The sequence below is a fragment of the Aulonocara stuartgranti genome (assembly GCF_965226115.1).
Source record: "Aulonocara stuartgranti genome assembly, chromosome: 16".
NCBI lineage: Eukaryota > Metazoa > Chordata > Actinopteri > Cichliformes > Cichlidae > Aulonocara > Aulonocara stuartgranti.
This window is the reverse complement of record NC_138952.1, coordinates 10269876-10287247: the sequence shown is the minus strand read 5'-3', so window position 1 is coordinate 10287247 and position 17372 is coordinate 10269876. Positions and strand designations below refer to the sequence as shown.

At 38.4% G+C, this 17372-nt stretch overlaps 1 protein-coding gene across 1 annotated transcript in view; it reads left to right on the top strand.

Annotated features, from left to right (window-relative positions):
• The first annotated feature begins 2726 nt into the window (after nt 1–2726).
• thsd7ba (thrombospondin, type I, domain containing 7Ba) overlaps nt 2727–17372 on the top strand; it is a 197545-nt gene continuing 182899 nt past the window's right edge. Inside the window, 1 exon segment of the mRNA XM_082508367.1 lies at nt 2727–2959. The gene's annotated coding sequence lies outside the window, so the exon portion shown is untranslated.

The following is a 17372-nucleotide window of genomic DNA, read 5'->3' as shown; positions in this document are numbered from 1 at the left end:
ACAGGGAGGTAGTCCAACAGTTCCACTAAATACACTAGTGATATTTTAACAGATGTGCTCATTAATTAGAAATGATGAATGAAAACCCAATAAACAGAAAAAGCTTTGGGAATAAAAATACACTAAAGACAATTGCAGCATACAAAGTAGTGATATATATGCCAGCCATAATTTGACAGCTCCATTGTTAATATTTAATTACAGGGACCTTTTACATTCAGCGGCTGTAAAAAGTTGTACAGTATGTGGAAAAATAGGCTAACTGCTTATGGTGTCACTAATGTCATTAGAGTTTCTGAGCTTGGGTCTAAACATCATAGTAGACAAGGATGATCTTGGTTTGCAAAAAACAAACCAAAAAACAAAAAAATATTCAACATTATTATTTTCACTAACTAGTACAGAACACCAGATCTGCTAGAGACAATGGCAGTGACAAAAAGACAGGAGCCATAGCTGGAGATGTTATGGTTTTCATTGGGACTGGCCAGGTTGGACACGATTAGAAATGAGTGTATCATAGAGACAGCTCAGGTTGAGTGGTTTGGAAATAAAGCTAGAGAGGCAAGGCCGAAATGGGCACGTGCAGAGGATGGTTACTGGATTTATTGGGCAAAGGATGTTGAAGATGGAGCTGCCAGGCAGGAGAAAAAGAGGAAAATCACACAGAAGGTTCATGGATGTGGTGAAGGATCACATGCAGAGGTCAGCATGAAAGGAGAAGATGCAAATGACGGGGTGAGATGGAGGCATATGATATGCTATGGTGACCCATAAAGGGAGTAGCAGAAGAAGAAAAAAGGCGGCTAGATAACTCCATATTTGGCAAGGTGTTACAGCATTAAAGTCAGTCCTACGCATGCCAGTGAGCGCTAACGAGATAAGCTGATGATTTCACTTTGAGTTTATTTTAGATTAAGCTGTAGAACTGATGGAAAATGAAAAATGGGTGATAATTGTTTGTAAATTTGACACTATTAGCAGAGATCACCCCATTACTGCCCTGGCTGATTATCAGACCAGATATTTGTTGTTTTCAGAATCCATACTTAATCCAATTGCTGCTTAAATAACAAATAACTCTGTTTTGCTGTAATGGCTCTTTTTGAACAGTTACTGCTTGCAGGCTCATAGACGAATGGAAAGAGTAAATTATTACTGAGATTATTTTGTTTTAAAGATCATCTGCGACATGTCTCAAGATTTGCAGTTGAATGGCTGCGATGTGCACCAGATCTCCTTCACAGTGTTAAAATTGTGATTTTATTTTGGGGAAGAGGGAACACTTGCAATGACAATCAGGGTGAGAAGGGCAGTGAATGAAGATGCTGGATGGGAAACACAATGGTGGAGGCTGCTTTCGTGTAATTCTCTCGATCAAATTCATGGTGCGCACTTCTATGTTAATGATGTGACTGAAGAAACAACCACCATTCCAAGTTTCAGTGTGGATCACTGGCCAGATTAAAATCTTTCAAAGTTTTGTTTTTTGTAGACTTTTTTTAATTGCAGTACATTTAATGTTGCACCGTGGATGTTAGAAAGTAAAAATGGCAATAAAAGCACAATCCCAGCATATATTGAGTGTGCAAAATATTGTAATAAACAGTACACTGCTGTTTTCACGTGTTATTTTACTTATCCAGCTGTTAAATAATTGCATATCTGGAAAGTTTTTCTTATGAAAATGCATTAAGTCATATTTTTTTATGCCAGCAAACCTTCCAAAAATTGCTTTGTGAATGTATGATGGTACTCATGATGGTACTCACAATTACTCATTTTATTCAGTAACACCACTTGAAAACTCTAATAATGTAATGTATTCATATTAAGAATTTCATATTTTTTTATAACTCCCACACATTTGAGAAAGTGGGATTGCTGTAACAAATTTAAAAAGTTAGAATAAATCAATAAACTTGAAGTAATGTTTATAACTCTGTGGTTTTCTGCTCAAGACCTGACCACCTTAATCATGCCACAATCTGGATAAATCGATTAAAACAATGAAAAAGCAAAACAAATTTGCATACCAGCATTTGAAACTTCCAAAAGTTAGTAACGCTTATTAAAAGTAAAAGCAGTGAATGAGTTATTTTTTTCTTACAAGCTAAAAGAGCTAAAGAGCCATTCTCTCCATAATGGCCAAAAAGCCAACATAGGTAAAAAGGGTAAGTCTCTACAATATATAGATCACAAAGCGCCACTTATAGTGTCTAAGTTTTTGAAAGCTATTGGAAAAGGCAAAGAGTATCCTGCAAAAAAAAAAAAGACACAGTTGAAAGGGGAAGCAATTTTGAATTGAAAGACAAAAACACTTTCTGCAACAATTGTGATAAATGACAATGCGTGTGTAGCGGGGGACCTCAGAGAATAAAGAAACGGGAAAGTGCCTAGGAGGAGGAAAAATAGGGCAAATGAAGTGGCAAAGACAATCTTTGCAAACTGCACGGAAAAAAGAATATCAGTCTGTGTCTTTGTGCATGTGTAGGTGTGTATGCGTGTCTATGTGTGTGTTGGAGTGGGTGGGTGTGCATACATCTGCGTATGCATATGCAGTGGGAAAGAAGGAGGGGGTGTGTTCACTTGGAGACAGCAGGGATGGCTTATTAGGAAATCATTCCTTTTAGCCAATGGTTTTTAAGAGGGAGGCAGATGTCATTTGGCTGAGAAGTACCACCTCCGAGAGCCAGCACATCCCCTTCAGTGTAACGCCGCGCTGTGTGAGAGCACCACTATCCCTGCTGTCTCCTCTCTGGCTATTTCTCCCGTTTGGTCCACAGACACTTTCTCGCCTTCTCCCTGATTCCTCCTGCTCCCTCTCTTTCTCTGCGCTCTGCTTGCCCCTCCTCTCTCCTTGCCTTTCCCCCCTTCTCTCTTCTCCTTCTTTCTCTGTGATTCTGAACCATAGACACAGATAGGATCTGTTACAGCATCAGCATCAGCAAGAGCTCAGGTAAGACCCTTTTTTCTTTTTGGTTTGTTTTTTCTTCGCTTTGCAATGAGGGTTCATAAAATTTAAAGCATAAAGCCTGGTTGTTTGCTTCCCGTAGTGGACAAATTGATTTCTCCACATTTCTAGTTTCTCCTTGCTCTGTTTGCCGTGATGAATTTGAAGTGGAGGTCTGATTATTTTAAGAGAGACAGTCTGAGCAAAGTTGAGGAACTCAAATGTCATTTTGTAAGCGCTTTTATTGCAAATAAGTTGTGACAATAACAACTTCAGGAATTTTACTTCAGGCAGAGGAGTGTACCTGATAGGTAGGACTGAATATACCCTTAGATAGAAAGGAAAACACGGATATTATGTATTAAACAAAGATGTGCAATGAGGCTGAAAGAATGAGAAATAAAGCCTGCAGCATGGGACAAAACAGAGAAGCAAAAGGGCTTTCGCTGGTCGAAGCTGGTGGCACAAACTGAGTTAAGAGTTAGGGAAGCTCAAGTGTTCACAGATCGGCAGGTGGCCAGCGGACACAGTTTATCAGGACCTGTCATCCTTCCTGAACAAAGATATTTTTCTCTTTGGTATATTTATAGAGTGATCACATGTGACTTTGTGTACAGCAAAGAAAAACACGATAGTAAAGCTATTAGTGTTCTATGCAAGAACAGTTTTTCTCTTCTTCAGAGTGTGTCAGAACATCTGAGGCTATACAGTATGACTGACTAGATTTTTTTTTTATGTATTCTTTTAATCTTGGCTTAAGATGGTTACATTGAAAATCTATGTCTACTGAAATGAGCAAGTGAGAGAATCAGTAGGTTTTTCTACAACTGCGTGTTATAAGAGAAGGTTAGGTCATAGTGTTAACTATATAGTAATTGCTGGTCATGGATATAGCATTTGTGAAAACAGTTCCCTTTCAAAGTGTAATCTTTATAAATGCAAATGACTATATAAATTTGCATAAATTACAGAAGCAGACCGTGCTTTTTGCCTCCCTCATTTCGGAGATGTTAAAATGAGTTTAAGACTGCCCCATGAGCAACGCTTAGCCTTTGAAGTTTAAATAAACAATAGGACCATGCAATTGTACTTGTGCAATGCAACAGTGAAGCACATTAGTGTCACTTAAATCATGTCTCATGGTGGGTTTGTCTGCTTTGGAGCACCTTTGCAAGAGAGCCTTTGCTGTAATGATGAATGTTGAAAGGTGGTCTTTGCTGATAAGTAATCTTTCAAGTTCATCTTTAGCTAATATTTTCTCGAGGACCGATGCCCTGTTGGTTGTTTCTGTGGCGTAAGAATATTCATCATACTGATGAATTTAAATGAAATCTGAAAATAGCTCTGAGCAAAGTTGCGTCGGGTCTCATAAGTAATACAGCGGTGTGCTTATATTTCATTCATGACATAGTTTGCAGCGCTCTCTTGGACTGTGGAGAGAAATGAGAGAAATAGCTTTGTGATGTGAAAAGACACTGGTTGTTGAGGTGAGAGAACAACCAGATACACTGCAGTGGAAACACTAACAGCTGGAGCTGAAACTGCATTTTAATTTATGGACACACACACAGAAAACTTGCTCATTTTCACCAGACTTGCCATATTCCACAACAGTTCTGAGGCATTTATGCTGTTTGCTTGGCAATGCAACCCACACTGCACACAGCAACGAGGAAAGGCATGGTATAGGCTTTTTTGACATCTGTTAATGATACAAAATCAGTGACAGAACTACAAACCAAGAGATGTAAACGTCTTTTGTGCAGTATGTGCTGTGTTAATGTTTTCTAGAGCAAAAAGAAGCTGCCTCAGCTTGCCTGACACAGCCTCTTTCATTAACCCAGCATTCAGCTGGAGACCCAGAAAAATATCCGCGTTTTGAGGAAATGAGAGACAGAGAAATGGGGAAGCTGGTGCCTTTTCAGTCCGCTGAGGGTTCTGTGCTGACAGCTACACTCCGTCTTTTTTTCTGGTTGGTTGTGAGCTGCCCCAGGTGTGACAGGCAGCCGGAGTAATGGGGGACATTTGACAGATGCATATTTCCAGCCTTGAAAGCTTCATATAAAGAAGATAGACGGCATGGATTCAGGCTGAGCGTGGGACAAACTGTTGGGCTGTGAATCACCTCAATGAGTGCGCCGCCTCTCTGCTCGATTGATCCGTCACGTGACTCTCACAAGCCTTCCAAGTTACTAATTGTATCCCCACCTGATTATTGATTGAAATATGAGGGTGGTATATTGGACTCAAGGAGGCAGGCAGCGTGTTGTGCCCACTTATACTGGTGGAGGTGGCTGGATTACAGACAGAGGGACCCCACAGATTTCACTGGTTTGATTTCAAAAAAGAAATATTTGGAATGAAAAGTGTGACTTCTGTGTAGGTTGAGTGCGCATGTGTCTGCATGCACATGTGCATGGGGTTGAAGTATCACTTGTGTGCTGGATCCATTTTTGCAGCATCGCGGGATGCTACTAATAATGGTGGCTTTATGCAATAATTAATCTTTTACAAGGCTATAAGGGCACATAACTAGGAGTCAAGGTAGGAGGATTAGATTACAGTTTGTAAAGTAGATGGAAGCGTTTCTTGGCAATCAGACTTCATCTGGCAGTCAGCCAGCCCAGGGAAACGCTAACTGAGCAATGAATTCTCCAATTTAAGGTATATTTGTCTCCAGTGTGCCCCTATGTCATTTAAAGTCCCTGTATAATTTAAATTTACAGATTGGCCCATTTTTACTTGTTAAAGAACACATGTTAGGTGCTTTGAGCTAATATGCTCACAGGGATACTGACATGTTTGGCTATTAAAGTAGATGTCATGTTTGCCATGTTCACCATCTGGGTTTAACATTATAGCATACTAGCGTTTGTGCAACTCAAGCACAATAAACCTTCTTCTTATTACTATTCTGAATGTCTGTACATGGCAATCCATACAATAGTTGCTGTCTGACTGATCACCAGATTGAGATGAGCTGAAGGTACATTTCCACACATGCGTGGGTCTAGAAGATAGATGCACCCAACATAAAGTCACCCATTGGTTTTAGACTGCACATTTTCACCACTCAGCACCTTGTTAAGTTTTCAAAGACAGATATTGCTATATTGGGATAAGATGTAGTGATAAGCTATCAGCTTGATTTTGAAGCTGCATGGGTGGACATGAAGGTACAGACATCTAATAAGCACAACGTAAGAGGTTAAAATAGTAGAACTTCACTTAGCAAAACTTTGTGGATGGTCTGTACCACAGCAGGCAGTGATTTTGTCAGATAGGTCCATTAAAAAGCTCCAAAGGCCACCAAAGCGGAAAACGTGGTGGAAAGGTCTACCAGTGTCTCCCATTAGTGGACGTTGAGTGCATCAGATACCTGTAGCTACAGCAAACTGATTGGCAGGTTTCCCAAAAACAAAGTGGCCATGCCCATAGCCCACAAAAGTACAGTGCAGTTATATTACAGTTATTATGAAGGAAGCTATCCAGAGAGATGCCCAGTTTTGTGGACCATGTAAGTCATATATGAAGCATGTAAAGTTTCTTAACCTTGTAAAGATGTCATTTTAACAAAGGAGTCTATGGCAATGGACTGTATTTAGGAGTCAGACTGAACTAGATTTCGATGGATACTGCACTTATTGGTATTTTACATTGGCTTCCTTTTTCAGTCTTGGGAGTTGACCTACAAAATCATGCACAGACCAGCCACAACATTATAACTACTGACCAGTGAAACAAATGATCTCATTATAATGCAATGTTCTCCATGTGTGCTGGTATTCATGTGGCTGACCACCCACTTAAGGATTGTTCCAGATCAATCACACTCCCACAGAATTGACATTGACCCAGCCTTCAAACTCCCTCGATCCCAATCTGATCAATTATCTGCAAGATGTAAGCCAGATCCACAGAGGCCCCATACTGCAACCAGGAACCAAAGGATATACAGCCAAAAGCCTGGTGCCACACACACCACAGGATATTGCAGACCCACTGTGTCCATGCTCTGATGGGTCAGAGCTGGCATAAGAAAGATGTGAAAAAGATAGCAGGTGGTTTTACCGTGGTCGATGATTGACGATTACACACAAACTAGAAAGATCACGTGTAATAAAATACAGCTAAAAATATAATTTAAGAAACGTTCTCCAAAGTTTTTGTGTCTCAGCCCCACATTCTGATCTGACAGGCTGTTGTTAAGTAACTGTATAGAGAAAAACAGCAGTCAGTGATTGCAACTTAACTGAGTACAACTTCTCCACTGTGTAGGTGTATGCTGTATTTGAAAATGCCTATGGTGTTTCAAATAATATAGCTAATCAAAGTGATATTTATGAACAAATTTGCATTAAAATATTTCTTTTGACTAAATCACAGTGATCACAGTTTCTCCGTCTGTATAGCAAGCACATGTGGCCACTTCCATTTGTATTAAATAATAAACATAAGTTCTCTTTTGAAGTCATGAACTGTGAGCAAGTGTTCTGGGCTGCAAGTAAAATGTTACACAACTGTTTTCTTTATGTGAAAGCATTGGCATTATAAAATGATAAAGGACAGATGGCTTAGTGCATACTTCTTTATCGCTAAGGGCTCTTCATATTACAGTTTATTCTGCCGTAATATGATGCAATGAGAGTGCTGAGCAAGTACAAAGTTATTTGTCAATTACACCTCCCTGTTAATAGGATTAGATGCATCTGAAAAGCTCTCAAAAGGGTTGTTTGCAGTGAATATGGTGTTCACAACTGTGACAGAGAGGCACGGCTCATGCTGAGGCTATGAGCAATAAATTGTGACAATGTTTTGGAGGAAAGTTGATTATTGGTTGTAAAGAGTACATCAGTCTGTATATGTGGGTTTTTTTGTACTATTTTAATTTAAATACTCAGACAAAAATGATGACGTAATTTCACGGTTGGTAAATTAGGAATACTTTCCCAGGATGGATACACTGTTGTGTGCTCAAATGATATATATGCATAATCACTTTAATCAGTCAGTTGATAGTCAAGGCATGCATTTAACTGGATAACCTCTCCGTTATTTTTCATTTTGGTTTATTAAAATTTGTGAACAACAAGACAAACATGTGCACATATGTTCCCAACATAATACTGGATGGTTGTATTGACCATTGTTAGGTTTTGTATTGTTGATTGTCATTTATGCTTAGAAATATCTACTTATATATGCTTAGAGTTTTATAAATGGGAAGAGGTCGTACCTTGTCTTATTGTTTTATGGTAGGATAAACGTATCTATATCTATATCCACACACACACACACACACACACACACACACACACACACACACACACACACACACACACACACACACAGGCAAGGTACTCTTTGTATGTAGACGTCGTATGTTAATGAACCTATGCATATTCATAAAAGAGCAGTGTTATGGGGGAGTGGACGAGAGCAACTGGGGTCAAGCGAAGGAACAGCATTTGTCCGGTTCTCTCCCGTGCACGAGAAACATGAAGAACTTTGCCTACTTCGTGTCTTGCTTTGCTGTGTAATTATATTGTCTTCAACGTTCCAGCGAATAGGTTCAAGCTACAAACCTATCAACCATCTCAACAGATTGTTAGAGATTCTATAAAATAGTAGAAATTCCCTCAAAGAAATCTTTTTCTTAGAGAAGGCTGTCATCGGTGAAACCAAATTGGCCTTTTGAAAGTATGTCCATCAGTTTGTTTGTTTGAAGTGAAGAAAGTCCTGTTTTTTTCCTGATTGAAATGCAACTGTGATAAATATTAAAAAAAAAAATAGCAGACATGTTTTTGATTTTATTTTCCCCTCTTAATGCATTCACAAACCAAAGCAAAAAAGGCATCCCCTTGAATTTTTTAAAAGCTATTTACTATATATGACAGATTTGCATTAAGAAAATATAACGTATCTCCTTTGATGGTTTAATTTGAATACTTTGTGGAGAGGACTGCCAGGATGTGTTTTGACAATGTCTTCATCTCGAGAAATATCAAATCACGGAAGTTCAAAAGCAGTTTGTAACCAACAGGAACACTTCAGGGGTTTGGTATGCCTGCAAAATGTTTCTGGGCTGTAATATATTTCCCCCTTCACTCACTTTACTGCTTTACACCCTTTTCACATGAAAAGCGACACCCGCTACTATTCAATTCATTTTTAATGAGAAGCATGCGGGCAGTGAGGGACTTGTGTGCACGCACCGTGGAAGCATGGGATTTATCACAATTGTCAGAGATCACATTTTATGTTGAGGTCACGAGAAGGAGGAGAATTTAATTTTGGCCGGGTTGGACTGCCCCGGAGCTGTAATGTACATATTTAAATTTACAGGGATATAAACTAAAAGGCACATGTCAGTAAAGGGAGGCTCAGCGAGCTGTCTGTTCTGAGACGAGAAGAATGTACTCTTGTGACCGTGTCCTCTGGTAATGTTTTGTGTAAAGGCAGAGTACTATCAAAGCAGCTCTTATTGTGTCAACAGCTAGCAATATTGTAAATGTGTGTGTCAGTGAAAAATGGTGCAGCAATAAAGTAGAACTGTGATATCCTGATTGTACAAACTAAATATTGCGGACGGTTAGCTTGAGTGTTGATGCTAGCCAAAGTTAGCTATCTTTATCAAATTAGCTGGTGGCAGAATTGAGCATGATGTCTTTTATATATTGTTATGGACTGCTCTAGTAAAGTGAGTGGGGAATACATTGTTGTTGATTGAAAACATCCCTTCATGATGGTTTGATTACTCTGCTGTTCCCATGGTTACTTCATTGCGCACATGTACTGTATCGATACCCCAGATGGTGTGTTTGTTTCTCACATGCGGCAGGGTGTGGACCTCAGATTGGAGACTGCTTCCATCTGAAAGCACCTTTCTCATGACACATGCAGTTATATCATTAAGCTAGCTGCCATTTATTTTAATTTGAGCATGTGTGGGCCATTCATGGAAAAGTAATTCATATTCCACCCTGCTTTGCAGCTTCCCTGTGATGTTTCCAGGATATGTTTTCAATTCCAATTCTGAGTATGGCTTTTAAAGAGTTACATAACTTTAAAAAACTCTTTCCTCCTAGGTATGTACTTACACCCTGCTGTCTTCAGGTGGTTTTAAAGGAATGCTTGTTTGCTGTGTGAGTTTAAATTCTTCTTTTTCTACATTATCACATGGGATTGTATATAAATATCATGCTATTTTAGGCGCATCTGGTGCTTCTTTAAACCTTTTCCTGCCATTTTACTTGGCATTCGAAATATTTTGGGTTAGGTCAGGTTGGGGTCGAGAATTTAATGCCATAACATGGCACATTAAAAGCAAAAACATTGTGATAACACAAGAAATGTCTTGCTGTTACAGTTATGTACCATTTTAAGGTACAAGTTTGGGGGAAAAATGCATGTCTCTCCTTTATGTTAGAGAGCTGCAATTTTCAGCTTTTTCAAAGCAATTGCTATTTTAGCATTTTTTTAAATGTCTATGGATAGAATGGAAACCTATACTTAACAACTGAACCAAGTGGTGGTTCCATATTTCAGCTCCACAAAAAGAATATTCTCACATCTAGTGAAAACATGCTGTATGCACAGAGTATAAATTACAGTTACAGCTACTACATTCATCTGGGGTAACCTGCATTACGGCATAAACTGTTCGGGAAGAGTAATAGAGAAAGAAATGTGTTCATTTACTGCAGTTTATATAAGCAACTATTTGTCTGATTGCTATATTCATGAGCTCTTGTGATATTAAAATGTAGTTTTTTTACACTTCTGGCACAGTGGTTAGTACTGTCTCCTCAGAGGAAGACGATTTGAATTTGCTGCCGAGGACTTTCTGTGTGGAGTTTGTGTGTTCTTCCTGTGCCACCAAAGACATTTATGATGGATCAATTGGCAGTGAGTGTGAGTGATTGCCTGCTTCTCTGTGTGATGAACTAGTGACGCCTTTTGGGAAATGTCAGTTTAGATGGGGCATCGGCATAGGCTTCACAACCCTGCGACCTTAGTTAGATAAACTCCTAAGAAAATCCACAGATGGATTTTCATAAATAAGGAGCTTAACAAACTGCTTTGATAGTTATCCCTGGAAAATGGAGATATGAGTTTGGTTTCATTTTAGGGTGAATTCTAGATTACTTAAAAACCTTGCAAGCATTTGGCTATGTATATGCAGGTTATCCTCAAAGATTACTTTTAAAATATGCACTCAGATACCTCAGTTTCAAAACTGTGGCTGCCAGAAACATGGTTTTTCTAGAGCCAGATGTGAGCACATTCTAGCGAAGGCAGAATGCTAAGTTACAACTAATGCTAGAGAGCCTAAAAGGTACATCTATAGTCTGTATATTAGACAGAAAACCAAATTGAACCAGGTTGTAAATATGCTTATTCCTGCTGCAAAGTTAGCCATTTTTACATGGAATTCTGTGGGGACAGACCTGCTTTTAGAGCCAGCGTGAGATGGCCACTCGTGACAACTAAAGTTTTTGGCACTTCCACATTGTCTTCATTTCTAACCCCTGAGAGGTTGCTGCTGTGTTTGCTTGTTGAGTAACTGGAGCTTCCAGTGAGTCATTTATCTTGCTACATTAGCTGACATACTGTAGATATGTATATAGACTTGCATCATGGTGTAACTTTTATGAGGTACAATACTATAAAAGGTGACTTTAAAAATTTTATTTTTCCCCCAAATGGTTTATTTTGTTGTTGCTCCTTTAATTTTCTATAAAAATTATGTGGTTGAATTAGGATCCCATTCACAAATAAACTACCAAAGTGTGGCTCTTGGAAACAATTGTCACCTCTTTTGACCTCAACTTAAAAAATGTACCCTTTTTCACCTAAGCTTAAAAACACCTGACTCCATTAAAATAAAGAAATCCTTCTTAGAGGAAACCATTTAGAAAATGCTACCCTTGACATGGTTAGTGGTGATGATTTCATGCTCCTATTCCTCTTCACATCAAACTGATAGAGGGTAGGATGGAAGCTATTATTTGGACAGAAGAATCATAATTCTCTGCAGGGCTGTTGTTAGTTCACATTGCTACCCAAAACACAAACACTTTTTTTTCCCCCAGAGTCTATTGAATTTGCTGACCCCCAACACCCCAACAGTTTTCAATTACATTAGCCCCCACACTGCAATCCACTTGGAATACAAATGCAGAAGCTTGAACAAGCCTTCTCTTAAGAGTCTTTGTCAAGTAGCCGGCTTATTTGTCTATAGTTCTTTCCATCTGGCCACACAGGTTATTCGTTGGCTGTTTTGTAGTTGTCAGGCAGCTGAAGGAGTCTGTCACAAAACCCAGTCAGCTCACTGGCCTTTAGCTTAGATCTCCTGCTTTTGTCACCCCAATTAACTTTGGATCACTTGCTATATTCACTAAATCTTCCTAGCGCGTAATAGAATTAGTGCAGCAATACAATTCGTTCTTAATGGTCAAATGTGTCTTTTTCTTGGCCTTCTGTACAGACATTCTGTCTCAATTGGCGTTTTTTTTCTTGGTTATTCTGCTGCTGTCTTTGAGGTGTCAGCGGTAATTACATTTAATGAGAAAGGAATGGAGTTGTTCACCTGAACAGAACGCATGACCTCTGATGAAAGAATGCCGTTTCTGCTTATGAAAATGTGCAGTCAGTCAGTTGCGATGCTACTCTGATATTCGGGGTTCGAATCGGTTTTGAACAGTCTTTTGTGCGATATGGATTCAGAAAGAGGCGATGGCACAACTAATGACTGGCAACTAAAGGGAGCGTGTACTTTAAGACTTAGTAATGTAGACTGAAGAGGTGAGAGTGAGCTGCTTAAGATCAACGTTCTTTTGATTTGCTGAGGCTCTTTTAAATGCTGCTGTTGCATCTTGTCTAATTTACCATGATAAGAAGCTGTCTTCAAGCTGAAATTACTAATGAGATGGGAATATTTTTTAAAAAGTGTATTAAGAAAAATCCGGTGTTGCTCACTTGGTGTTACCACAGCCAAATATGATTTCCCTTGCAATGCATTTACTCTCTATCTCATCCAGTGACTTAGTATTTGCAGTGATCTGTGGTGTGAGTGGAAACATCATCTGACGTGAAACTGAAAGATAAAGAAGTCATCATATTTCTGAGTTTTTACATTTTAATTATTTAATGCTTATTATAAATGCTAATTATACTGATGTTACATTGACTACTGTGTACTTTATGTTTCACTCGAAAAAAAGTCAGAATTTCTTGTAATTTTTAAAGTGGTCTTGAGCAATATTTCTTTGGACTTTTTGAAAAGTTTTCAGTTTTTCTTTGGACACTGGCTACTTTTTCACTCACATTCAGTCGAGTGTTTGTACCTGATAATTTTCACAGAAATGTTTTTCTACTTTGTTAAGCCTACACATAATAGACAATCTAGCAAACAACCAATTTTAGATTTAGATTTAGGAGCTCAGCTTGGTGTGCAGTGTGTCTTTAAAAAAAATGAGGAAACTAGAGGAGAGGAGGAGAAAAAAATCTATCAAAGACCTGACACAGAAACATCTGGCCTTTCAGTCAATCCATCCACTTCATTAAATTGTCAAGAAGTCATGCTGAAGGGTAACAGTGAGGCCAAGATATGCCAAATCATAAATAGAAGAAAAGAAAATAAGCAGCAACAGGTCTCATGGAGTGATGAATCCAAATGTGAAAATATTTGTTCAAATGAATTTTTAGTTCAAATCACTGTCAGTATGTATGGAAGAGGTTATAAAAGAGGTACAACAGTTATTATCTACAGCCATCCATTAGTATGGTCTGTTTTTGATTGTTTTTTTGTTTTTTTTAGTGGGGAGTTATTTTGTGTTACTGCTTCCTGTTTTATTTTGATAGTAGTTTGTCTAGTGTGCGTTGTATTTAGTTTTACTTTCCCGCCTTGTTCTAATTAGTTTCAGCCGTGTCTCGTCATCCTCCCGTGTCCACTTTCCTTGACAACCTCATGTGGGAGTATTTAAGGCAAACCTTTCCCTTTCCTTGTTTCAGAGAGTCTGTTAATCCTCCTTGTGTGTTACTGGCTTGTGTTTTGAATTCGTTTTTTTATCACTTTTTCCCAGTTCTTATTCTAAACTATGTATAAGGTCCTCAATATGTGTATTTACATGAGCAAGAGGAAGTAGTTCATTTGCTGTAGTTTAGAGGCAAACTGTGCATCTATGTATTTGTCATTATTGATAAATAAAGTAGGACAAGCTCTAAATTAACAGTAGAAAGGGAGCGTTTCCTCAGCATACAATAGAGTGGCTCATGGATGTGCGTGCTTTTTCTTAACACTATCATTGTAGCTTTGGCTACACAGGTAGTATTTATTTAGTACTGGAGCTGCAAATTGCCATTCCAAAAAAATATATTTTGCTTAATGTATAGCTGTACGTTAGTGCTTTATGCAAGCACAGATGTATATGGTTATATTGGTCAAATCCACATAGTCCATATAATCCTATTTCTTCATTTACTTAATTGCCATCCACATTGCTAGCACGGTGTCATTATGCATAAACAGACAAAAACACCCACACACAGATGTACATTCCATTAAACAACCCTCATTTTTGTCTGTCTTTGAATATTGCATTTTATATAACTTGAGTATAATGACAATGAGAACTCAACTTTTTAAAAAGTTTTGAAAAATCCATCGGTGATATTAAAAGATTTGTGCATTTTTCTTGGTCGCTTGAGTTTCTGGTCTTTCCATCTGGTTGTCTTCTGATGTAGTGTTGTCCTTATCTTCCTGGACTCCTTCTCTGTGTAGATACACTCTGTCTTCATTCATACTACATGTAATTAACGGTAGATAAGCTAACATTTTTAAAACATCTACTGATTCACTTATTGCTGTTTGGGTCTTGTGTTGACATGTGGACGAGATGCTGCGAGGATGCGTTTTTAGCGATCGTATTTCACCCTTTTGCCCTGACACCTGAGGTGCAAGAATCAGTGTTGCATTGTCACGATGCTGCATTGGCCCTTTGCTCTCCACGGCAGCTGCCTGCTTCAAAAGGCCGCCTGTTGATGTGCTCTGATAGTTCATTATTTTATTACACTTCAACCTGCAGCAACAGGCTGTGAGACATGTTTCTCTCTCCTCATTTGTAGTGCTAGATACAGTTTCTCTGCTCTTTTGCATCTAATTAGGACAAGCTGTGTGCCTCCAAACAATGGGATAATGGCTGGCACTCACTGGCTGTGCTGGTGCTGAGTGCCTTCTGGCCAAGCACCAGAACCTTGGAGTGGAAATCTCTCCTTACACAAATGTGGCACAGTTACGAGTGCCAGGGTATGCTGGTGCTTATTGGTATCCACATCACATCCACGTCATGGACTCTGGAGGGGCTTTAGACTGCCTGGTGTTTTAATTGTTAAATATTTTACTCAGTTTATAGCTCATGAAGATTTGAGAAGAAAAATATTTGTTGTGGCACATTTGTCTCACAGAAACAAGGTCCTGGGTCTTGGTTTGCAGCTTTTGGTTGGCTGCAACCTTTTTGTGTGCACTTAGCACGTTTTCCCTGTACCTGGATGAGTTGTTTTCAGATTCCTTCCACAGTCCAAACATAGCTTGTTAGGCTAATTGGTGATTCTAAATTGGCTGTTGGTATAGATCTGAGAATGTATCCCTATCTGCCTGAGTTCACCCTGTGATGACCTTACTTCCTCTCCAGGGTGTACCCCGCCTTTCACCTAAGGGTCAACAACAGGTGACCCCCCTCCACTCCCTCCTTGACCCTGAACTAAAGAAAGAAAGTAAAGAAAATCAAAACATGATTAGTTTGTTGATATATATTTTCATATGAAACCGATTTTTTTAAAAATCCTGTTGTTTCTAAAAGCCTGATTGACATTTGCCTTTTAGTATCACAAAATAATAAAAAATGTCGTCAATTCATTTCATGCTGCTGTATAATTGCCTACAGTAATTTTGGTTAATCAAAGGCAATTTAGATTTTTAAGAGCTAGACTATTCATCAATGGGACCCTTTGTTGTGTTGATGAATGTTTAGCAATGAATTGCCTTCATGAAAGAGATTTTAAATTTTAAAAAAAAGAGCTATGCCATTCTGTCATCTATCTGCAATATGTCATCCTCAGCCTCAGTAAATAATACAACGGCGCAAGGATTAGACCACTTAAAGTTTCAAATTTGCCACCCTGTGGATTTTCTTCTCAAATAGCTTTTACTTTCCTGGAGCAAACCCTTTCTCGTGCTCATACATTGTTATTTTTTCATAGTTTTTCATTTTCCTATTGATGTTATTCTGAAATGGATTGAAAAAGACATTTAAAAATGAGAGATTAAATATGTCTGGATAATATGTCTGGATCATTCTTATTTATTATCTTAAATAAGGTATATGAGGCCATATATTATAAATTGTATAATTTGCAACCCAGCGTTTTCGAGTGCATTCTTTTCTTGTTCATAAATTATATCTTTTGTTATTTATAAACAAGCTATACGCCTCGCACCCCTTAAATGAAAAAGCAGGTTGTAATAGCATGTTAGGGTGCAGAAGCTGTAATGTTTGATGGTGTGGCAACATGTGAATTGCTTAGTGCCACTGAAAAGAGTTTTAGCTGAGAAAGGTGTTCTACAGAGGACTGGAGGCTTCTACACTGGTCTTTTGTTCTCCCCTGCTTAACATTGTTTTCCCAATGGCAGGTCTCCATACATTGCCTTGTCATGCACAAGTGTCTTCATTAGAGCAGCGTCAGTGCAGTTGTCTCTGTTGTGACAGCTCTAGTATCACAACAAACTGAAGAAAATACTGTCTTGGACTCTTAACCCTGTAAGACCCAACCCATCAAAAAATTCTGATTTATTTGGAACTGAGATGTTTTTTAACCCTTATAACATTTTTTTTTTTGCTATATCTTGTTGTGTACGATATATTTTTATTATACATTTATTATATTTTTTGTAACGCATTTGATACATGTTTTTGGCAACTTTTTTGTTAACAACAGTGTTAATTTCAGACAAAAAAAAGAGTTTTTTCCATAACATTTTGAAATTATAGCAAGTATTGATCATGCCGATGAGATAGAGGTCTCAGAAACTCATGTTTCAAATATCAACTCATGTAAACTCATGTATCATCTATCAAGGGCATTATAGGCTTAAATTCTCAGGGAAGAAGACCATTAGTTTAGCAACATAACGTAGTAACAACCATGTAAAGAGTCAGAGCGAAAAAGAAATCAGTAGTGATGCACTTGGCCAGTTGCTGACAACTCATCCTAGTCTTTACCTGCATTTGGAGAGATAATTGGAGGCATTTTGACCCCTGAGCATTGGTATTCTAATGTTAATACTCTCATAAATGCTCTGATCCATGAATGGCTAAACAACTAACTTCTCCTGTACTATAACTTAATCTTAATCTCG